Source organism: Trichosurus vulpecula, chromosome 1 (genome assembly GCF_011100635.1).
Source record: "Trichosurus vulpecula isolate mTriVul1 chromosome 1, mTriVul1.pri, whole genome shotgun sequence".
NCBI lineage: Eukaryota > Metazoa > Chordata > Mammalia > Diprotodontia > Phalangeridae > Trichosurus > Trichosurus vulpecula.
The window spans coordinates 131491115-131516748 of NC_050573.1; the positions used below are offsets into that span (position 1 = coordinate 131491115).

General features: G+C 36.8%; 1 pseudogene; it reads left to right on the forward strand.

The window, feature by feature from the left end:
• LOC118834688 overlaps positions 1 to 2825 on the forward strand; it is a 71620-nt pseudogene extending 68795 nt beyond the window's left edge.
• The last annotated feature ends 22809 nt before the right edge of the window (positions 2826 to 25634 follow it).

A 25634-nucleotide genomic window follows, 5' to 3' on the forward strand; every position in this document is an offset into this window, starting at 1 on the left:
CATATGTGCCCTCTGTCTATGTACACTCCTCCTAACTGCCCTAATAATGAGAAAGGTCTTATGAGTTATAAATATCATCTTCCCATGTAGGAATGTAAACAGTGTAAACTTCATAAGTCCCTTATTATTTCCCTTTCCTGTTTACCTTTGTATGCTTCATTTGCATCTTGTATTTGAAAGTCTTATTTTCTATTCAGCTCTAATCTTTTCATCAAGAATGCTTGAAAGTCTTCTGTTTTATTGATCACCCATTTTTAGTTTGAAGGAATGTACTCAGTTTTGCTGGGTAGGTGATCCTTAGTTATAATTCTAGCTCCTTTGCCCTCAGGAATGTCATATTTTTGTACAAGATGCTAAATCTTGTATTATCCTGACTGCGGTTACATGTTACTTGAACAGTTCCATTTTGTCTGCTTGCGATATTTCCTCCTTGACCTGGGAACTCTGGAATTTGGCTACAATATTCTAGGCAGCTTTCATTTTGGGATCTCTTTCAGAAAGTGATTGGCAGATTATTCAATTTCTACTTTACCCTCTGGTTCTAGAATATCAAGACAGTTCCCTTGATAATTTCTTGGAAGATCTTATCTAGGCTCTGTATTTGATCACATTCTTTAAGTAGTCTAATGATTTTTTAAGTTATCTCTCCTGGATCTATTTTCCAGGTCAGTGTTTTTTCTTTTTTTCTCTTTCTTATTCATTATTATTATTATTATTTTTATTTTTAGTTTACAATACTCTGTTACACAAGTTTTTGAGTTCCAAATTTTTTCACCCTCCCTTTTTTCCCTCCTCTTCCCTAAGACAGCATGTAATCTGATATAGGTTCTACATACACCTTCATACTGAAATTGTTTATGTAATAGTCCAGTTGTAAAGAAGAATTATCACAAGTGGAATGAATCATGAGAAAGAAGAAATGAAACCAAAAACGGAGGAAAAAAAAGGCAAAAAAGAGGGCAAATAGTTTGCCTCAATCTGCATTCAGACTCTATAGTACTTTCTCTGGATGTGCATAGATTTTGGCTGTTAAAGTAATTAGGGTGGGACTTTTTTATTGTTTTCTCTTTTAGAATGCTAAAGTAATCAAGTGCCTTTGATTATGCCTTACTAGGTGCAAAGCCCCAGGCCCACAAACTTTTGCTAACTAGATGTAAAGCCCCAGGCTCACACCATTTTGCTGATTAGGTGTGAATCCTTCAGGCCCTACAAAGGGTACATAAACTCAGAGGTTAGCATTTTGTCTGGGGCTATCACTCACTGGAAAAGTTTTGATGTGGAGACTCTGGGTAGCCCCTGGAGCCCCTGGGCCTTGAAGAAAACCCAGATGTTGTTCTTTCTCTTTTGGGTAACTATGTATGTGATATTTTGTTCAGACAAAGCTTGTCTACTTGAATTGTGTTATATATATATATATATATATATATATATATATATATGTATATATATTTATACACACACACATATACACACACACACACACACACATATATATATACATATATATATATATATATATATATATATATATATAACATATATGTTTAATTAAAGTGAGATTGTTAACCTGTTTAAGTTGCTTTCCTTAGAAAAGCAGATCAAAGAATCTATGCTAGCACCCTTCCTGTATGCTGTTGTTATTGGCCTTACACAGCCACAGTAGCTGGAAGCCACATTGTTGTTATAATGCCGAACTCATAAAAAGAATAAAGAAAGAAATAAAAGTCATCATTATACACAGATGTTTAGTCTCATGCCCAGCTAATTAATAAAAATAATAAAACCATGAATAGTCAATGTTGGAGGGCTTGCAGAAAAATAGGAACAGTAATGTGCAATTAATGGAAGTATAATTACCATTGCTGGGGGAGGGGAGGAACAGAGTGAAGTGTTGGTGATGCCTAAGATATTTTCTACCATGACTGAATGCACCGGTAGGAACGAGGCCTGGTATTTTGTTCTGAGATGTGTTTTTGTCCTCTGGCACCACCAACTGAAGTTATGACAGCATAGTGACTCTGACTCAGAGACAGAGTTCACCTTCCTGCTGCCCTCCATCCTGAGTGTTATGCCTGTGACTGGGGAAACCTATTGTGACTGAGAGTCAAAGCAAAACTCTGTACTGTGCCAGTACACCAGCCATCAAACCGGGGCTACTAGTGTGGTGAGGAACATGACTATTTTGATTGAGTATGGGATGATCTGAACAAATCAAAAGCCACTATGCTAAGTTGTGACAACTAAAAAATTTAGTTTCCACATGCAGTATAACTGAGCCACAGCAGCCATAAGTGGAAACAAGGAGCTATGGGAAGGCCAGAAATTTTGGGAGATTATGATGATTTCTCCATTCTATGGCACTGATATGGTGGTTAATATTGTAACATCAGATTTAAATCTGGAAAAGCACAACCACAAACTCTGCAGCTTGTTGGGCAAGACTGAAGCCTCTCCTACACAGGACTTCTCCATCACCAGACAAGATGAACTTCTCATCATGATTTGGCCAGGGCTCCATCATCAAGGTTTACCTTGGTGTGGGATTTTGACCTTCTTTAAAAACAGGAAATACATAGGAATTGCCACTGCTAATGTCTGAAACAAGCCCCAGTGGTGTACTCCACCTCCACCAAGAGCAGTATGAAGGTGATCTGCTCCGGTTCCAGCCTCACCTTCTTGCAGCATCTGTTGCTACCAACTAAAGCCAACTGCTTTCTGACTCTGGGGATGTACTGGAAAGATTGAATCTGCCATCTGGCCTCAGGTAGGTGCTTCACAACAAACTGGACTGGGTCCTGAGCCTGAACTGTAGCCACGTGCTGTAACCATCACCCAAGGCAGCAATATGCTCAGGGAGCCCAGAGGCCAAGCCTTGTCAAAGGAAGAAGTGTCATGGAACCTAATTTATTTTCCAGTGAAAACTGGCTTTTGGGCTTGAGATGATAAATCTTTCTTTTCCCTTTCCTCCACAAATTCTTGGGACCAGAGGGAAGGTTGGTAGGGGAGGTTGCCCATCCCCATCATTGAATCCAGCCCCACTGACTTGAATTTGCCAAGATATTTTTTTATTTCAGGAGCTAATTTGGGTCATGGCCCCTGCTCCCCAAATAGATTGGAAAACTAAGCCAATGAACTCAAGACAATCAGCTCAGAAACAATCACAATAAGGCTCCTTGAACTCATTTTCTGAATTCAGCCCAATGTGTCACTCTACTCTTCCTTTGGCTGGTGGAGATTACTGTGCTACTGCCTCCTTCTGGGAGGACTGTTTATGATCACCCCTGCCTCAGAGGAGGGGAGGATAATGCTGGAACCTCATCTCAACTATTCTCCAATGTTCTGCTGAGAGAGGTGAGGAGAAAAGCCAGGTAAATATTAAGATATAGGGCTTCAGATCCAGGATCTAGGATATTTTACAGACCTGCTTTGCCATGTTCTCAGCTTCTTCTGCTCCTGTATCAGAGACTGTATCAAATAACTGTAATAAAATGAAAATATTTTATATGGGGGGAAAAAGACCTATCATTCAGGAAAACTATTTGGAATTACCAAAAAATGGCTTAGCTATTTATATCCTTGACTCAAAGATTCCATTGTGTCAAATACCGAGAATTCATCGATAAAAGATACACTCCATATGCTCCAAAATATTTATAGTAGCATGTTTTGTAATAGCAATGAACTAGAAACAAATTAGATCCTCACTGATTGATGAATGACTCAACCAATCATGTCACATGAATATAATGGATGATTATTGTTTTTTTAATTAAGATTTTTTTTATTTTTAGTTTACAACACTCAGCTCCTCATGTTTTTTGAGTTCCAGATTTTCCTCTCCTTCCTCTGCTCCCTGCCCCCCACCAAAAATGCATGGAATACAATATTTTTTAACATGTACCTTCACATTAAAGTTATTTACCTAAGAGTCAAGTTGTAAAGAAGAATTATGACCAATGGAATGAATCATGAGAAAGAAGAAACAAAAAAAGAAAAAAGAGAGAGCAAATAGTTTGCCTCAACCTACATTCAGACTCCATATTTATTTCTCTGGATGTAGATAGCTCTTTCCATCATGAGTACTTTGGTGTTGTATTTGAACCTTGTATTGATGAGAAGAGCCAAGTCTATCAAAGTCAGTCATCATAGAATCAATATATCTGTCGTTGTGTACAATGTTCTCCTGGTTCTGCTCCGCTCACTCAGCATCATATCATGTAGGTCTTTCCAGGTTATTATGAAGTGTGCATCTTCCCCATTTATTATAGCACAAGAGTATTCCATTACATTCATATACCACAACTTTTTTAGCCATTCCCCAATTAATGGGCATCCCCTTGATTTCCAATTCTTTGCTACCACAAAAAGTGCTGCTATAAATATTTTTGTACATATGGGTCCTTTTCCCATTTGTGTGATCTCTTTGAGATACAGCCTTAGAAGTGGTATTGCTGGGTCAAAGGGTATGCACATTTTTAAAGCCTTTTGGGCATAGTTCCAAAATGCTCTCCAGAATGGCTGGATTAGTTCACAACTACACCAACAATGTAACAATGTTCCAATTTTCCCACACCCTCTCCAGCATTTATCATTTTCCTGTTTTGTCATGTTAGCCAGTCTGACAGGAGAGATGTGGTACCTAAGAATTGTTTTGATTTTCTATTCTCTAATAAATAGTAATTTAGAGCATTTTTATATGCCTATAGATATCTTTAATTTCTTCCTCTGAAAATTGCCTGTTCATATCATTTGATCATTTCTCAATTGGGGAATGATTTGTATTCCTATAAATTTGGCTCATTTCCCTGTATATTGGACCATTATTGTTTTCTATGGAATGAGAAATATGATGAATATAGGGAAACTTGGGAAGATTTATGATGACATAATATTTATGATGATATGAAATGATGTTAAGCGAAGTAAGCAGAAACAAGCCAATATAAACAAAAAAAAATGTAAATGAAAGGATAAGTACCACAAAATTATTGAAAATTTGTTACAAAGTTACAAAGAAAAAGTTTGGTCCAAAAGTGAGATATAAGGAAATATTCTCCTTTTCTCCCACTTCTTTGTGGAGATCTAGGAAGGTTCTCTATGGCAGTGAAAAATTTTTATATGTCAAATTTTTTTAATATCTTGATTGGTTTTGCAGACTTTTTCCTCATTAAAAGTGATTTTTGGGATGGCTTTCTGAGAGGAGAAGGAGATGGATACAAGGGGAAAATTAGGCTTTGTAAAAAAACATTTTAATTAAATTATTAAAAGATAAAAAAATTCGCAACCCATACTCATCATATACTCTCCGTTTATTTTTGATTCTCTATTGAAATAACTCTCAGGCAACATGGTATATATGGCAGCAAGAATTCATGTCATTTGGCATCTTTGCAAACTCCCTGAAAATTTTGTGTGACTAAGACAACTAGGGAAATAAAATGAAAGGAAACATCTACATAGTCTGACAATAGCCATACTGCATGACAAATTACTACTTAGCTTTATTTTTCCTTTCCTCCTTGCATTGTGTTCACCAAAAATGTTTGTATGTAAATTCAACTATAAATGTTAATGTTATTTCCTCTCCCTAAGGACCCTAGAAGAATCCAGTTGCTATGCAGATAGAGGTGATGATGGAAACAACCAGTGAAACATCCATCCCATTGGACCAACTACATTGCCTTCACTATTATGTCTACAACGTGTTACTTGTGAAATATGAGAAATCTTATGAATTCCTTACATTAGATATGTGCTATTAGACTATCATATGGTGTTCGTTTATTTGGCAAAATTCTGCTCATTAACAGTATAAAATCTGAAAGATAAAGCCACCAAAGTATAAATGGTTATGAAGAAGTTCCCTAAATTTATTGCAATTTATACTATTCCATTTAAGTGTTAAGTTGTTAGATAAGTAAATCACTTAAATATGTTTTCATTCCATGACTTACAGAGTTTTTATTTTCTTTCTTTAAATTATTAATTTTTGATGTCTATTTCTGGAATGTCAGTCAGTTCCCATGGCAACTAATTTGTATTTTATGCTATCCTTTTACATTTTTTTGTTGATTTTTTTCAGAATAATATGAAAGAACTAAGTAACAAGATTACATGGAATTCTGACTAATAATACCATATATTGTGTCATTTGAAAATAGTTTCTGCCTTTCCAACCTTTATTCAACATGTTTAAGATATTAGAATTGTTAAAATATCAAAGGAATCAGGGAAAAATCAAGGATATACTCATTATTGATTTTTTAAAAAGCTAATGCAGTGTATTAAAATATCTAGCATGTTGTTATTGTTCTATCGTGTCCAACTCTTTGTGACCCCATTCAGGGTTTTCTTGGTAAAGATACTATAGTGACTTGTCATTTCCTTCTCCAGCTTATTTTATAGATGAGCAAACTGAGGCAAACAGGGTTAAGTGCCTTGCTCAGGATCAGACATTTAGTAAGTGTCTCAAACGAGATTCCTACTCATGAAGATTAGTATTTCTGACTACAGGCCTTGCACTCTGTTCACTGTACCACCTATTTGCACAAATATCTACCATAAAAACTGTTAAATTTTCTTCTTGGTTTTAGAGTTAATATCTCATTAGTTTGGGAAAATATCAAGAAAGTAATGAGAACAAAATTAAAAATAAATGTGAGAAAAATGATCTGCAGTTTCCTTGCTAAACACTAAAAGACATATCTGTTTTTTTTTTTAGCTATTAAAGTAACAAAAACAAAACCAAAAAATTGTAAGTTCCACAAACATACTGTATTTATCCACTCAAGGCTTAAATTGGGTGAGATTTCACCTAATCTAAAATCTGACATCTTTGTTTGTTTGGCAATAACAGGAAAATGTGCTTTCAATTGACCCATGGCAAAGTGTAATGTGATATTCTTTAAAAAAAAACAAATACATTATAGTTTTGCTTTCAAAACAACCTTGAGACTCAGGAGCACATGCCCAAGAGAATCTAAAGTGTTTATTCTATGAGTATTATGTAAGAGAATATGTAGGCTTAAATAATACTAATAATACTAATGATGTGATGGTAGTGGTGATGATGATGATGATGATGATAATGATATTATTCATCAACCTGCATATCAGTCAGTAATATTTTTCCAGATTTCTTTGTCTTTTTTCTTTGTTTTCACTTTGTTGTGGGATGTGACCATATTTAATTCTCAGAGTTTTAAGAATACATTGAAATGTGTAGCATTTATTCTCACTACTACAGAGTCTAGCACAGTGCCACAGAGGCAATTGTAACATGTGAAAGTGAAAAGGGACCTGAAAAATCCCAAAGTTCCTAGGTACTTTTTTGAAGTTATTTTGTAGCTTTTAATTAAAAAAATATGTATGGATTACTTACAAGGTGCAGGGTACTTTGCTGGTCCCTGGGGATATAATGACAAAAAAAGGAAGTAGCTATTTACTTTAGGGGCTTACATTCTGGGAGGAAACAATATGTACTCAGATAAGTAAATACAAAGTAAGTTTTGAGAGCAAAAAGAAGGACTAGGGTGATGAGGGCATGCTTTAAAGAGAAGATAACACTTGAGCTGAAGAAATTTAAAGATTTTGCTGAAAATTTTTTAAACTTTCTTTAATTTTCTTGAAATTTTTCCGTATTTTCTTTTGCAACATGGCTAATATGGAAATGTTTTGCTTTTTGTATCACATGTATAATTGAAATATTGTTTGCCTTCTCAAAGTGTAGGGGAAGAGGGGAAGGGAGGGAGAGAATTTGGAACTCAAAATGTAAAAAATAAAGTTAAAATGTTTTACATGTAATTGGGAAATATTTACTAAATAAATAAAATATATTTTAAAAATATTCTACTGAAAGAGGTAAAATAGAGAAACAAGTATCCTCTACACAGAGAATGATCAATACAAATAAATTTGGTGAAAAGTTTGGCTGGAACATAGAGCATATCAGTGAGAATGTGCTAATTGTTGGTTTAGGAGTCATGTGAAATAAAACTGGAAATGAATGATGATATTATATTGCATAGGAATTTTGATGAGAGACAGAAGAATGCATTTTTTTTTACCTGAGAAGCAACTGGAAGCTCTTGAGTCAGTCAATAAACATTGATTAAGTACTTATTATGTGTGAAGTACTGTACTAAGTGCTAAGGATACAAAGGACAGTCCCTGTCCTCAAGGAGCTCACAACCAAATGGGAGAGACAAGCAAACAAAATATACAAACAAGCAATATACAGGATAAATTCAAAATAATTAACAGAAGGAAGTCCTTGAATTAAGAGAGGTTGGGAGAGGCTTCTTGAAGGCATGGGATTTTAGTTGGGACTTAAAGGAAGCCAGAGAAAGCAATAAGAAGACATAAGGAAAGAGAGCATTCCAGGAATGAATGACAGTCAGAGAAAATGCCCAGAGCCAAGGATGGAGTGCCATATTGTAACAACAATGTTGCTAGCAGCTGCTATGGAGGTGAAAGACCAACAACAAGACCAACAACAGGAGGGCACAGGAGGGCTACTAGCATAGGTTCTTTGATCTGCTTTTCTAAGGAAAGAAACTTTAAGGGTTTAACAGTCTCAATTTAATTAACCATACATATATCCTTCACTTAATTCAGGGGGAAAAGTCAGCACCCTAAACTTCAGAGCAAATACAAACAGAAACTACAAACAGATCAACAGACAGGCTTTGTATGATCAAGACATCACATACATACTTACCAAAAAGAGAAGCACCAACATCTGGGTATCGAAAGCCAGGGGCTCTTAACAATAGCCACCCAGAGTCTCATCTGGTCAAATCACTCTTCCAGTGAGTGAGAGCCCCAAGATGAAGCCCCAGCCTCAGATCTTATATACCTTTCTCAGGGTCAGAGGGCATCACAGCCATGTAACTCAAACTTATGTGAACTAGGCTTTCTTCTTCCTTAAGCAGGTCAAAGAATCTTGATTCAATCAAAGAAACAAAAGACAACAAAAAGTCCACTTTGCTTGTCATTATATTTGAAAGGAAAGACTCATCAAAGGTACTTGATTACCTTAGCATTCTAAAAGAGAAAACATGAAAGTGCCACCCTAATTACCATAACACATATACATGGAACAAAAAGGACATTTGTGCCATTGGATCAAAGACTATGTCTGCATTTCACCAACTTAATTTTTTTCCTTTTAGAAAATGGAAAATAATATTTTTCCCCACTTCTGTTGTAGTTTGAATACCATGGAACCTTTCCACCTGAAGCTGCTCTTTGCACATCATTTTTGAAAGGGACCAATGAAATCATAATGTAATGTCTTGACTCATATATGAATTAGATTCAATTGAAGCAGAGTTGCACAAAATTGTCAGCCACTCTCTCTCTCTCTCTTCCAAAGTCATTGAAGTCCAGCCTCAAGACAAATGTCAATATGACTGGCAATGGCCTATGATGCAGTGCATGACATTGGTTTCTTCAGTGTCTAACTAAGTTCTAAGGACACTGCAATGCTTCTTTTCTTTTTTTTCTTTTTTTTAATTTAAATTTATTTATTTAACATATTTAGTTTTCAGCATTGATTTTCACAAGAATTTGAATTACATATTTTCTCCCCATTTCTACCCTCCCCCCCACTCCAAGATGGCATATATTCTGGTTGCCCTGTTCCCCAGTCAGCCCTCCCCTCTATTATCCCACTTCCCTCCCATCCCCTTTTTCCTTCCTTTCTTGTAGGGCAAGATAAATTTCTATGCTCCATTGCCTGTGTATCTTATTTTCTAGTTGCATGCAAAAATTTTTTTTTTGTTTTTGAACACCTCTTTTTAAAACTTTGAGTTCCAAATTCTCGCCCCTCATCCCTTCTCACCCACCCTCCTTGAGAAGTCAAGCAATTCAACATGGGCCACATGTGTAACATTATATATAACCCTTCCACAATACTCATGTTGTGAAAGACTAACTATATTTTGCTCCTTCCCAACCCATCCCCCTTTATTGAATTTTCTCCCTTGAGCCTGTCCCCTTTCGAAAGTGTTTGTTTTTGATTACCTCCACCCCCATCTGCCCTCCCCTCCATCATCCCTGCCCCCCTTTTTATCTTCTTCCCTCTTCTTTCCTGTGGGGTAAGATACCCAATTGGGTATGTATGGTATTCCCTCCCCAGGCCAAATCTGATGAAAGCAAGGTTCACTCATTCTCCCCTCACCTGCCCTCTCCCCTCCTCCCACAGAACTGCTTCTTCTTGCCACCTTTATGCGAGATAATCCACCCCATTCTATCTCTCCCTATCTCCCTCAATCAGTATGTTCCTCTCTCATCCCTTAATTTGATTTTATTTCTTTTAGATATCTTCCCTTCATCTGCAACTCACCCTGTGTCTGCTCTCTCTCTCTCATATATATATACATATACACATATATATATACATATACATACACACATATATACACATACATATATATACACACACACACAGATATATACATACATACACATTCACTTATATATATACATAAACATACATATATGTGTGTGTGTGTATATATACACACACACACACACACACACACACACATATATATATATATATATATATATATATATATATATATATATATATATATATATATGCATATTCCCTTCAGCTAGCCTAATACTGAGATCTCATGAATCATACATGTCATCTTTCCATGTAGGAATATAAACAAAACAGTTCAACTTTAGTAAGTCCCTTGCAATTTCTGTTTCTTGATTACCTTTTCATGCTTCTCTTGATTCTTGTGTTTGAAAGTCAAATTTTCTATTCAGTTCTGGTCTTTTCACTGAGAAAGCTTGAAAGTCCTTCATTTTATTGAATATCCATATTTTGCCTTGGAGCATGATACTCAGTTTTGCTGGGTAGGTGATTCTTGGTTTTAATCCTAGCTCCACTAACCTCCGGAATATCATATTCCAAGCCCTTCGATCTCTTAATGTAGAAGCTGCCAGATCTTGGGTTATTCTGATTGGGTTTCCACAATACTCAAATTGTTTCTTTCTGGCTGCTTGCAGTATTGTCTCCTTGATCTGGGAGCTCTGGAATTTGGCAACAATATTCCTGGGAGATTTCCTTTTGGGATCTATTTGAGGAGGTGATCGATGGATTCTTTCAATTTCTATTTTGCCCTGTGGCTCTAGAATATCAGGGGAGTTCTCCTTGATAATTTCTTGAAAGATGATATCTAGGATCTTTTTTGGATCATGGCTTTCAGGTATTCCAACAATTTTTAAATTCTCTCTCCTGGATCTATTTTCCAGGTCAGTGGTTTTTCCAAGGAGATATTTCACATTGTCTTCCATTTTTTCATTCTTTTGGTTCTGTTTTATAATATCTTGATTTTTCATCAAGTCACTAGCTTCCACTTGCTCCAATCTCATTTTTAAAGTAGTATTTTCTTCAGTGGTCTTTTGGACCTCCTTTTCCATTTGGCTAATTGTTCCTTTGAAGGCATTCTTCTCCTCATTGGCTTTTTGGAGCTTTTTTGCCATTTGAGTTAGTCTATTTTTTAAGGTGTTGTTTTCTTCAGTGTATTTTTCAGTATTTTTTTGGGTCTCCTTTAGCAAGTCATTGACTTGTTTTTCATGGTTTTCTTGCATTCTTCTCATTTCTCTTCCCAATTTTTCCTCTACTTCTCTAACTTGCTTTTCCAAATCCTTTTTGAGCTTTTCCATGGCCTGGGACCAGTTCATGTTTTTCTTGGAGGTTTCTGTTGTAGGCTCTTTGACTTTGTTAACTTGTTCTCTTTGTGTGTTTTGGTCGTCTTTGACACCAAAGAAAGAATCCAAAGTCTGAGACTGAATCTGGGCGTGTTTTCGCTGCCTGGCCATATTCCCAACCAATTAACTTGACCCTCGAGTTTTTCAGTGGGGTATGACTGCTTGTAGACTAAAGAGTTCTATGTTCCACTTTTGGGGGGGAGGTGCCAGCTCTGTCACACTAGCACTGCTCCATACCCAAGAACCCCCAACCTGGATTGGGCTTAGATCTTCACCAGGCTGTGCAATCCTGCTCTGATCTGCCACTTAATTCCTCCCACCAGGTCGGCCTGGGGCCAGAGGCAGCAGGGGCTATAGCTGCCCCACCTCTGCTGCCCCCAGGGCTGAAAGTCGAACCGAGAACTCCTTCCACTCCTGCAGCTTTTCCCACTAACCTTCTCTGCTGTCTTTGGTGTTTGTGGGTTGAGAAGTCTGCTAACTGCCGCAGCTCACTGATTCAGGGTGCTAGGGCCCCCTCTGCCCGACTCCTGGTCTGATTGGTCCATGCTGCTCAGGCTGGGCTCTGCTCTACTCCGTTCCCAGCTCCCAGCTCCCAGCTCCATGTGGGATAGACCTTACCCAGAGACCATCCATGCTGTCCTGGGCTGGAACCCTGCTTCCCTCTGCTGTTTGGTGGGTTCTGCCGTTCTAGAATTGGTTCATAGCCATTTTTTATAGGTTTTTGGAGGGACTCAGCAGGGAGCTCAAGCTGGTCCCTGCCTTCCAGCTGCCATCTTGGCTTTGCCCCCAAAGCTTCTTTTCAATGACATTCATGAGCATTGGAAGAAATTGTTCTTATTCTCCCATTCCACTGGGGGATGTCTTTAAATGCTGGGGTAGATACCCCACTAACTCACCTATGAGGTGGATAGAATGTCAGGCCTGGCGTCCAAAAGACTCATCTTCCTGAGTTCAAATCTGGCCTCAGACACTAGCTGTGTGACCCTAGGCAATTCACTTAACTCTGTTTGCCTCAGTTTTCTCATCTGTAAAAGCTGCAGAAGGAAATGACAAGTCACTTTAGTATCTTTGCAAAGAAAATCCCAAATGGGATCACAAAGAATAATACATGACTGAAATGATTCAACAACCCATCTATGTGTGTGAGGCTCATTGGTTACCCTCAACCTGGTTTAGTCCATTTGCTGAGATAGTTTAATAATGTATGGCTGCTGCACATAATGAAGGTTCTTGGAGTAAGAGGTGAGATTTGAGGTCCAAGTAGATACCACAGGTATATGAACAACCCTGAAGAAGGCTTGACAAGCCCTCACACTAGGTGCTAGTCGTCCTTAAACTCTCCATACACCTTTCCATCTAACTTGTAAGTGAAACCTTCAATATATGTTACCCCCCACTAGAATACAAGCATCTTGGTAGCAAGCAGTGGCTCCTCTTTTCTATTTGTATTATCAGTACTTAGCACAGTATTTTGTTTTACATTATAAGCACTTAATAAGAGATAACTTGTTCATTTATCTGTATATGCAGACTTATTTTTCCCCTAAGTTTTAACCTTGTACCACTATGTATTATTCATTTCAAAACAGATATTCATTCACATACTTTAATAAAATGTTATTATGTTGTAAATGTGATAAAAGAGAAAATTTCCAAGAATCTCAAAAAATATGAACTGATAAATGGGAAATGACAGAAGCCAAAGGACAATTTTTAAAATAACAACAGCAATATGAATAAAAGCTACTTTGGAAGACTTAAGAATGCTAATCAATGCAATGAAAGACCATCATTCTAGAGAACAGAAGTGTGCTAACCATCTTCTGATAAAGTGATAAACTCAAGACAAAGAATAAGATAAACATTTAGCCAATGTGAGTGAAAGGATTCAAATTAATAAGGGTTTGGGAAAGACTTCTTTTTGAAAGTGAGATTTTAACTCACTTTCGTGAAAGAAGTTAGGGAATTATAAATTTGGGGGTCCAATAATTGGTGTGTAAATAGGCTCATAAACGGTTTAATTGAGGAAGAAGAGAGATACTAGGAGAAGCAGGATGGAAGAAGATGAAAGAACTTTCAAACATTCCTTAAAAGAGACCACACCCTCAGGTAGATGGGCCATGGTTTGGTTTAGTGTTGTATTTCATGGAGATCAATGTTCCTTAAGAGAGAAAGAAAAATTTGCCCTTTCCTAACCCCAGAACACAAAGTGAATGCTTGTACAGTAGGATTCTTGTCATGAGAATTGTATGATTGCAGTAAGAGTATTAGATAGTAGATAATTTCAGTGTAAAAAGCCAACAGACTGTTGAGCTCAAAGAAGGAGAAGGGGTCTATATTGTAGCACCTGTGAAAATTCTACAGCCTTGAGCATCCTTTAATGCATGGAGTTCGCGTCACCATTAATGTTCTGTTTACAATAACAACAACAAAAACAGTAACAGGTATTTCCATCCTAATTTCACCTTGGCAAAATTTATCACTGCAGACAATAGATATTCTAACATATAAAAATGAAATTGTTGTTATACTAGATAATATTTATACTAGATGCTATTTGTGAGTATGACATAGTTTCTTGTAATTGATTATGTGGACATTACCATTCAGATGATCTCTTTTTCATGTAGATGAACTTACCATCATTTCTCTTTCATGCTCACTTATACTTGGGTCTTTCCGGCTGGTAAACCTGTAATAGAGTTTTACAATCCTATGCATGCATAAGAAAGTTTTAAGGGTTTTCTGTGCAACAGATGCTTCTGTTTTTTTTTTTTTGTTTTCTTTTGTTTTGTTTTTAATCTAAATTACAGAACTTCATTGTTTAACCTTCTCTCCTTGATACAGGTTTCAGCATTCTATCTATCCATCTGGTGCATCACGTGAACCTTTTTCCTTCCTAAAATATTAAGATTTAATTTCAATATGCCAGGTGTTATATTTGTTTATCTTAATAGAATCAAGTTGTTTCTCCTCCTTTATATTTTTCACCCCCTTGAAAGCTCATGCAGTGTATTCATACTGGGAATGTAAATATTCAGTTTTCTCAAAGAGATTTTTATATTGTGTGATATGATTTTATTATGCACACATTATCAATGGGTAGTTTTGTATAGGCTTCTAGTAGTTTTGTTTTTTAAGAAGCTTCTCTCAAATGTGGTTGAAAGGACATTAAATTTAGAGTCAGAAGACCTGTCATGAAGTTTTGGTCTGCCTACCTATGAGTCACTATTGTTTGATAAAACACTCAAAATCTCTAAGCCTCAGTTTCTTCATTTGTAAAATAAGGAAATGAATCCCTGCCTTTCTGACTATTTGTTTGTTGGGGGCAATCAATGAAATAATGCATGTATCTTGTAACAAAAATGCTATGTAGATATGATATTACTATGTAAATTATTGGACATAAAATGTAATTAGCTTTTCATTAACCTCATTTATGACAAAACTGAACTAGACTATAAAACATATTTTGGAAAAAATAGTCTGAAGAAATCTTTACATTTCTGGTCACTATCTCTAGTGGATGATCTGCATTTAAGCTTTCTCAAAAATAAAAGGGTTACTAAGGAAATGGGATTGTTGTAGTATATGAATAAGAATAAAGCAAGGGAAAGGTAATATCATAGGATAACAGCATTGGAAATGCCAACAACCCAGCAAGAAGAATGTTCTTTTGTTTGTCTGATAAATCAGGTCTAACTTCAAGGTCAAAAGATTTATCTCAATTGATCTCTCTGTGTTTCCTACTTATATAAACACTCAATAATTTTTTTTTTGGTTTTCTTCATTGTCTGTGCAAGTCATTTCAGTTGTTTATTAAATTGCATGAAAACCATTCTTGAAACTTCCTTCCCACACACTAATGTAGAAATTGAAAATGTAAGAAAAGACATGGATTTTCATATAGAGCAGAAAGAGATGATCACTTTTTCAAGTAAATAAATTTATGTCCAGTTCTGCATTTATAGTGGTCTAATGCTTCTAGCATTTCTAGAAATGCAGAGACTCTGACCATTTCAGGCTAAGGCCTTTTCAGGTTCTCACTGTGAGTGAGGTAATGCTCATTCAACAAATAGACCTCTTTAAGAAGTCGGTCAAGGGATGGCCCCTTTGATGAGAAAGAAAAAAAAAATCGGACTTGGCAGGGAAGAACCTCAGGGTTGCTAGTCAAAAAAGAAATAGTTACCATTGACATTCACTCTGAACCAGGATGGCACAGAATATAGCCATTAAGTGGAGCAGGGACCTCTTGTGGTCCAATCCATGAGCTTCAGAGTGAAATGGAAAAGAAAGAAAGAAAGAAAGAAGGGGGGAGGGAGGAAGGGAGGGAGGGATGGAGGATGGAAGGAAGGAAGGAAGGAAGGAAGGAAGGAAGGAAGGAAGAGAGAAAGAATATCAGGCTACTGGACCCAGATGGCTCAGGAAGAGAAAGTGAAGCTGGTAACCTTGCACAGCCCTCCTTCACTTAAAACAAAGTTCACTGCAAGTCATGTCATCATTTTCCTGATGTCACAGTCCTCTTCAAAAATGAAGGACAAACACAACTTGTGAATAGTCTGAGCTGCCTGAATGGGGACACAACCAGTTGGGTAACGCAGCCAGACTTCTCCCTCTCCTTCTCCTCTCCAAAGGGAGGTAACTTTTGATAGCTGAAAGCTCCCCAGTTAATTTGGGGGTTTACTAACTAGATTCCCGCCATTCTGTCTTTCTTTCTTTTCTCTTTCTCCCTTCCTTCCTTCCTTCCTTCCTTCCTTCCTTCCTTTCTTTCTTTCTTTCTTTCTTTTTCTTTCCTTTTCTTTCCTTCTTTCTCTCTTTCTTCCTTCCTCCTTCCCTCCCTCTCTCCCTTCCTCCCTTCCTCCCTTCCTTCCTTCTTTCCTTCCTTCCTTTCTCTTTTTCTTCCTTCCTTTCTTTCTTTCTTTCTTTCTTTTTCTTTCCTTTTCTTTCCTTCTTTCTCTCTTTCTTCCTTCCTCCTTCCCTCCCTCTCTCCCTTCCTCCCTTCCTCCCTTCCTTCCTTCCTTCCTTCCTTCCTTCCTTCCTTCCTTCCTTCCTTCCTTTCTCTTTCTTTCTTTCTTTCTTTCTTTCTTTCTTTCTTTCTTTCATCCTTCCTTCCTTCCTTCCTCCCTTTCTCTTTCTTTATTTTTTCTTTCTTTCCCATTTCACTCTGAAACTCATAGACTGCATCAAAACAGGTCCCCTGCCAAGCTCCATTTAATTGATATATCTTGGGCCCTCCTGGCTCAGAGCGAATGTCAATTATAACTGTTTCTCTTTTGAATAGAAACCCTGATGTTCTTCCCCTCCTAGTTTGGCTTTTTTCTTTCCCTTTTTTCTCATTAAAGGGGCCATCCCTTGACTCACTTTTTAAAGAGGCCTATTCACTGAACGTGCATTACCTCACTCAGAGTGAGAACCTGAAAAGGCCTTATCCTGAAAGGGCCAGAGTCTCCCATTGCATCCTAAGCCATTTCCAGTCATCTTGATGAACATCAGGCCACTGCACCCAGATGGTTTAGGAGGAGAAAGTGAGGTTGGTGACCTTGCACAGCCCTCTTTCACTCAAATCAAAGTCAAATGCAAGTCATATCATCATTTTCCTGGTGTCATGGTCCTCTTTGAAAATGAACGACCAACACAACCAACAACAAATACAGAGACACACTCAGTCATTTTAAAAAGTGAGGTCATTTTAATTGTCTATTCCATTATCTAGCTGTTATAATTGATGGTCAGATTATTTGGCAAGAGAGATCAGAGTTTTCAAGCATGTGGCTATCTGGATACATGGGGACCATAACAGTACCAAGTGTTCAGGAGGACAAAAACTTCTGTCTGCCTCGGTTTCCTCAATGGTAAATAAAAAGATAATAATAGCGCCTGCCTCTCAGGGATTTTAGGAAAATCAAATGAAATAATATTTCTAAAAAGTGCTTAGTACAATATCTGAGACATAGGCAGTATATACATGTTTATTCTCTCTCCTCTGTCTTATATTCAACTAGAACATTCATTATGGTTAGTTGAGGAAACTTAAAATGTATAGTTACCTAGGTGAGCTTCTCACAGTTTCAGCCTTAGATTTTCATTTCCTTAAAAATCTGGCAGAAAAGTGATAGTATAGTAAGGAAGTCTGCCAAAGCACAATACTTCAATTACTTAAGAAAAGATTAAAAGTAAATAATTGTTATAGTCACACATTGATCACAACAATAAAAAAGCATAGGCTTAATAAGGCATAACTAAATTTGAGAGGGTTACCAAATGATGGCCCATTTGTAATGAGAGGTCTTCAAAACTAGAATTCTATGTGGGGACAGGGACTTGTGCATTTGTATGTGTAATTTTCTACGTGCTAAGTGACAGTTATTTCTATTGCACCAAAGGAAAGGGATATGTTCAGAAAATTATGCACAGGATTCAGACTATGAAGCCATATTATTCTGTTGAATTACTTTTATATGAACTCAGTTATTTAAATGGCATTTTATCATTTTTCTCATACATTGTGTCTAGGCTTTGAAACATGATAACCCACATCACCGAGCCAACACACACATCTCTGTTCATTCTACACTCAGGACAATAAAAAAAGAAGGATAAAAAGTGTGGAAGTTCCCTAACAGTACCACTTGTCTTTCCTAACTCATTCAGTGTCTTTCTTCTTAGCATTACCGCTTCCATTGTACTTTCTGACTATCCTATGTAGGTGTCTAGATTAATACCCTTGTAGAAATGATAGTGCAAAAATCTTCCCACTTTTCAACTCAATTCTATTTAATTGAACAGACATTTATAATTATACTACTTATACTAATAGTAGTGTTCCTTCCCCTGAGGGAAATTAAGTGATAATGATGTGAAGCAAGATTTGAACTGAGGTCTTCCTGACACCCCAAGACTAGCTCTCTGTCCACAATGTGACCTTCTGAGTCTAATCATATGGCTCTGCAAAATAGAAAAAAAAACTTTGTCGTTTGTTAAATTATTTTTGTTTATACTGCAAGACTATTGTTGTATATTTGTGGTATTAGGATAAGCCCTTAGATCTAATCCCACTTTATCCTGATTTAACTTCTTAATATTCCTTGAATGTGACTCATCTGCTACTACCTTCAGGTTCTGGTATAGCCTTGCATGTAGTATGCAAAATGAGCTAGCATAACTTGTGTAAGCATTTTAATTGACCAGGCCCATAAGGAAAAGAGCTTATGATAATTCTTACTTTGTTTTCTGCTAGCATATCTAGCCAATTATGTATGTATGCCTATTAGACTTCAATCAGCAAAATGATTGATATTTTCCTGCTCCAACAAGAAATATGTGTGATATTTTCCCATGGAGAAAATAATAGTCTTATCTCTACTTCTGGATGTATAGTCTGAGAACTTTGAGCATTTTAATTGGTTGAGGAGGCAAAAGTGGGAGAATGGGAAGTGGACAGAGAATCTGATTAGTCTCATGGTTGCCTTTGGGTCTGGAATTCTAAGAAACTCTCCCCTGAACATCTGGTCATGAGTTCAGTTGAAGTACAAGTGTGCCAAGGTTTGTTCATGTCTAGAATGTTTTTTTTTATTTGACTCAGCTTTCCTGAGCTAGTATCCTGACAATAAAGCTTTCTGTAGAGAGTGTGTGGGTTAACATTCACTCAGGGGTTTTTGTTCACTTCATCTTTGAGATGAGACAATAAGCTTACATGTCATTCTATTTTCTAATTTATTCACCTCTCAAATCCATAGTTAGAGGTAGATAGGTGGCTGAATGATTACAGTATTAGACCCAGAGTCAGAAGATTTGAGTTGACATCCAACCTCAGACACTCACTAACTATGCGAACCTGAGAAGTCACTTTAGCACTATATGCCTCTGTTACCTCAGACACAAAATGAAAATAATAAAAGCCCTTACTCCTCAGATGTATTGCAAGGATAAGAGGAAATATTTGTAAACTACTTTGAAAACCGTAAAGTTCTATTTATAAATGCTAACAAGGTACACAACACACTTCTGTTTGAACAACCTTCCTAATATATTTCTCTGATCAAATCACTCCTCTGCTCAAAAATCTTGAGGCGATCCTCACTGCCTACCAAATAAAAGTAAGAACTGATTTTTTAATTCGAGGTCCTTTATAGTCCGGCTTTAATACATCTGATAATGCCCCTCCCTTCATATGACATTCAAACTGAAATACTCTTTCTCCCTATTCTAATATTTCACTCATATCTCCATCCTCATGTTCATACCACCTCTTCTGCCTAAATTGAGAGTCCTTCTCTCTCTCCAGCCCTATGTATTGAAGTTTCTCCTATCCTTCAAGGCACAATTCAGGACCTTGTATGAAGTCTCTGCCTGAGTCGTTCTCTTCCCAGGTAAAAGTAATTTTTATCTGACTGATTCAAATTTCTCACAGCACTTTGCCTTCTCTTTTGCACTTAGCTTGCTTTCTCTTATTTTGTATTCATCCATAATCATGCTTTTTCCTCCTCATTTGATAATAAGCTCCTTAAAATAAAAGCCTATATTTCATATATCTTTGCATCTCCATCCCATAATGATACTTTGCACATAGCAGATACTGAATAAATGTCTGAGAAATGAAGAAAGGAAGAAAAGATAGAAAGAAGGAAGGAAGGAAGGAAGGAAGGAAGGAAGGAAGGAAGGAAGGAAGGAAGGGAGATGGGAGAGATGGAGGGAGGGAGGGAGGGAAGGAAGAAGGAAGGAAAAAGGAAAAGAGAAATGTTAATTCAAGTCAATGAGTATTTATGAAACATCTGATTATGCAGAGCACTACATCAGCAAAGTACTGTTTCAAATCATATGTGAATACATAAAAGAATTCAGATGCCTTGATGGGTTCTCCAAGAGAAATCCAGAGTAGATATTGAGTGACAAGTGTAGAAATGAGCAACATCAGGCAAGGAAAGATTTGTCTTTAGGGGATATATGGAATCAATAAGAAATTTATTATATTCTGCATTCACTTAAACATCTTGAAAATGCCAACAAATACTTTTCTCTGATCCCTGCTCTACTCAAAACAGTGGAGCATGTTATTAAAATGTATATGGCATTAATCTCTTTGCTCCTTTCTCAGAAAACAGGCCTGAGGATAGAGTGAAGGAAATCCCTATTTTATATCTACATTGATGGATTAGTGAAGATGCTTCACCTTTGTCCAATGGTCAAGATGTAATAAACATTTGGATGTTTTTGGCAGCACCTTCAAGCTTGTTCCTCTAATACATATCTCATAAAATCAATGCCTAACCTAACATGTACTACATGAGTTGACCTCATACATAGTGAAGCATTATGAATTAAACTTAATCTTTCATTAATTTTTGATATATAACTCTCTGGGGGAAAAGTGAGTCACATGGAACTGGGATATATGAGTTTTTTTTAAGAGAAAATCTTTTCTTATTTGTACTGTATGTCAAGTAAATTTAGAGCTTCATGAAAGATTATGTTAGAAATTATTATATTGTACTAATTTATTTTAATTATACTCATGAATTAACTGAGATTTTTCTCATATATATGAAACACCAACAAACTATTGCAATACTACATGATATGAGTCTAATATATCATTTTCATATATCGTGTGAGAGGACTATATTTCTAAAAATAATCAAAATAATAATAACTGACATTTATATAATATTTTAAGTTTTGCAAAGTATTTTGCAGGTGTTATTTCACTTAAGATTCACAATAACCCCATGAGGCAAGTCTTACAGTTGCCATTATTTTCATTTGTCAGATAAAGAAACTGAGGCCCAAGGAGATTTATCCCAATAGAGCAAGGAAAAGAGAAATAGAGCAATCAAGACATCAAGTTGTTGGTCTAATTTTCTAGTTAATGCACATGCTCACAAAAACCTTCCTGTCTGAGTCCTCTTCTTTCCAGGTTAAAGTAATTTTTCCTGTCTGCCTTAAATTTCTCATGTCACTTTGCCTGCTTTTTTGCACTTAGGTCACTCTTTCCTATGATATGTTTTTCTCTTCATTTGCTATAGTTAAATAGATTCATTACCTTCTTTCCAGAAACTGTAATAATTTACTCATTATTTTTTGAGCACCAGATATTACCCCCAAAAGATGTAGTATTTGGATTGGTGAAGAAAACCATTGAGAACCATTATGCAGTCATAAGGTTTTTATTTATTTATTTATTTATCTATTCATTCATTCATTTATTCATTTATTTATTTATTTATTTATTTGCTTGTTTGTTTATTTGTTTATTTATTCATTCATTCATTCATTTATTTATTTATTTATTCATTCATTCATTCATCTATTCACTCACTCATTTATTTATTTATTTATTTATTCATTCATTCATTCATTCATTTATTTATTTATCTATTTATTTATTTATCTACCTATTTATTTCTTCTTTATCTATCTATCCATCTATTTATTTATTTACTTACTAATCAATTGATTAATCCATTCATCCATTTATTTATTCATCTATCCATCCATCCATCCATTCATTCATTCATTCATTTAATATTTTTAGTTTTCAGCATTGATTTCCACAAGAGTTTGAATTACAAATTTTCTCCCCATTTCTACACTGCTCCCACTCCAAGATGGCATATATTCTGAGTGCCTCATTCCCCAGTCAGCCCTCCCTTCTGTCATCCCACTCCCCCCATCACCTTTTCCCTTGCTTTCTTGTAGGGCAAGATACATTTCTATGCCCCATTGCCTGTATATCTTATTTCCTAGTTGCATGCAAAAACTTTTCTTGAACATCTGTTTTTAAAACCTGGACTTCCAAATTCTCTCTCTTCTTTTCTCCCCCACCCACCCTCCCTAAGAAGGCAAGCAATTAAAGGAGCCACATGTGTATCATTATGTAAAACCCTTCCACAATACTCATGTTGTGAAAGAGTAACTATATTTTGCTCCTTCCTATCCAAACATCCTTTGTTCAGTTTTCTCACTTGACCCTGTCCCTTTTCAAAAGTGTTTGATTTTGATTACCTCCTCCCCCTATCTGCCCTCCCTTCTATTGTGCCCCCTTTTTATCTCCTTCCTCCTTCTTTCCTGTGGGGTAAGATAGGTAATTGAGTGTATATGTTATTCCCTCCTCAGGTCAAATCCGATGAGAGCAAGATTTACTCATTCTTCTTCACCTGCCCCCTCTTCACTTCCTAGAGAACCACTTTTTCTTGTCACTTTTATGTGAGATAATTTACCCCATTCTATCTCTCCCTTTCTCCCTCTCTCAATATATTCTTCTCTCATCCCTTAATTTGATTTTATTTTTTAGTTATCATCCCTTAATATTCAACTCACCCTGTGCCCACTGTCTGTCTCTCTCTCTCTCTACATATATATATGTATATTCCCTTCAGCTACCCTGATACTGAGGCCTCGTGAATTATACACATCATCTTTCCATGTAGGAATGTAAACAAAACAGTTCCATTTTTGTAAGTCCCTTATGATTTCTCTTTCTTGTTTATCTTTTCCTGTGTCTCGTGATGCTTGTGTTTGAAAGTCATATTTTCTATTCAGATCTGGTCTTCTCACTGAGAAAGCTTGAAAATCCTCTATTTTATTGAGAATCCATATTTTACTTTGGAGCATGATACCCAGTTTTGCTGGGTAGGAGATCATTGGTTTTAATCCTAGCTCCATTGACCTCCGGAATATCATCTTCCAAGCACTTCGATCCCTTAAGGTAGAAGCTGCTTGATCTTCTTGTATCTTGATTGTGTTTCCGCAGTACTCAAATTGTTTCTTTCTGGCTATTTGCACTATTTTCTCCTTGATCTGGGAGCTCTGGAATTTGGAAACAATGTTCCTAGGAGTTTTCTTTTTGGGATCTTTGTCAGGAGGTAATTGGTAGATTCTTTCAATTTCTATTGTACCCTCTGGCTCTAGAATATTAAGGCCCTTCTCCTTGATAATTTCTTGAAAGATGATATCTAGGCTCTTTTTTTGATCATGGCTTTCAGGTAGTCCAACAATTTTTAAGTTAACTCTCCTGGATCTATTTTCCAAGTCAGTGGTTTTTCCTATGAGATATTTCACATTGTCTTCCATTTTTTTCATTCCTTTGGTTCTGTTTTATAATATCTCAATTTCTCATCAAGTCACTAACTTCCACTTGCTCCAGTCTAAGTTTTAAGGTGGTTTTTTCTTCAGTGGTCTTTTGGACTTCCTTTTCAATTTGGCTAATTCTGCCTTTCAAGGCGTTCTTCTCCTCATTGGCTTCTTGGAGCTCTTTTGCCATTTGAGTTAGTCTTTTTTAAAGTGTTCTCTTCAGTATTTTTTGGGTCTCCTCTAGCCAGTCATTGATTTCTTTTTCATGGTTTTCCCAGATCATTCTAATTTCTCTTCCCAATTTTTCCTCTACTTCTCTAACTTCCTTTTCCACATCCTTTTTGAACTCTTCCATGGCCTGAGACCAGTTCATGTTTTTCTTGGAGGCTTTTGATGTAGGCTCTTTGACTTTGTTGCCTTCTTCTGGCTGTATGTTTTGGTCTTCTTTGTCACCAAAGAAAGATTCCAAAGTCTGAGTCTGAATCTGAGTCTCTTTTCGCTGCCTGACCATGTTCCCAACCAACTACTTGACCCTTGAATTTTTCATCAGGGTATGACTGCTTGTAGAGTACACAGTTATTTGTCCCAAGCTTGATGGTCTGTGCAGCTGTTTTCAGAGCTTTTTCTACACAGCAAGCTCTGCCACAGCAGTGCTCCTCCTCCCCCTATCACATCCAACCTGGACCATGACTCAGATCTGAGCAGGCTCTGCATTCCTGCTGGGATCCATCACTTAATTCCTCCTACCAGGTGGACCTGCAGCTGGAAGCAACTGCAGCTGTAGTTCTGTAGCTGCACCACCTCCACTGCCCCTGGGATGGTGGCCAAACAGCGAACTCCTTTCATTTTGTCCCAGCAGTTTTTTTCCCACTTACCTGTTCTGTTGTCTTTGTTGTTTGTGGGTTGAGAAGTCTGGTAACTGCCACAGCTCAATGATTCAGGGCCCTACAGCCTGTTTCTCCTGGCTCCTGCTCTGTTTGGTCCGGGCACTGGCCATGCTGGGCTCTGCTCCATTCAGCTCCCTGCTCTGGTGATATACCTTACCCAGCAACCATCCAGGCTGTCCTGGGCTGGAGCCCTGCTTCCCTCTGCTGTTTCGTGGGTTCGGTAGTTCTAGAATTTGTTCAGAGCAATTTTAGAGGTTTTAGGGGGGTCCTGTTGGAGAGCTTTAGGCCAGTCCCTGCTTTCCAGCCACCATCTTGGCTCTGCCCCCCTTGGTCATAAGTTTTAGAAGCTGAAATATGACTTTAGAAATAACCTATTCCTTGCCCATCATTTTAAAGATGATGAAATCCAAGTTGTTCAGGGAATTGATCTGGATCACATAACTAATAAATAAAAGAGCCAAGTTTCAAACTTAATGACATCAAATTAATTATTCTTCTCATTACAGAATCCTCATGGAATGACAATAAATAGAGAAATAAATATAACCTTTTTGGGAAAATCAACACAACAGCCTTAACTGAAGAGTCTAAGTTGAGGAGTTACAGCAGACTAATTTGGATAAGTAAAGCAGAATTAAATTTTAGAGGGCCTTAAATATTAGGCTGAGAAATTTGAATTTGATTTTATAATGGGGAAACAATATCAGTTTTAATGTAAGGAAATAATCATGTGAAGTTGATCTTGGATTCTTGATATCTTTGACAGAAAAACACAAGCTTTCACTTATCCTATCACCAATATGAAGTGGCTTTGAAAGTTGAATATATGTCAAAAAATGTCCCCTTATAACAGTTCTGGTTCAATTTAATACAGAGATTCCTATCACCAGAAAATCAGTTAGCAAGAGATGTTTGTGTGTTTTGGTATGGGCTTTCTTTTAGCAA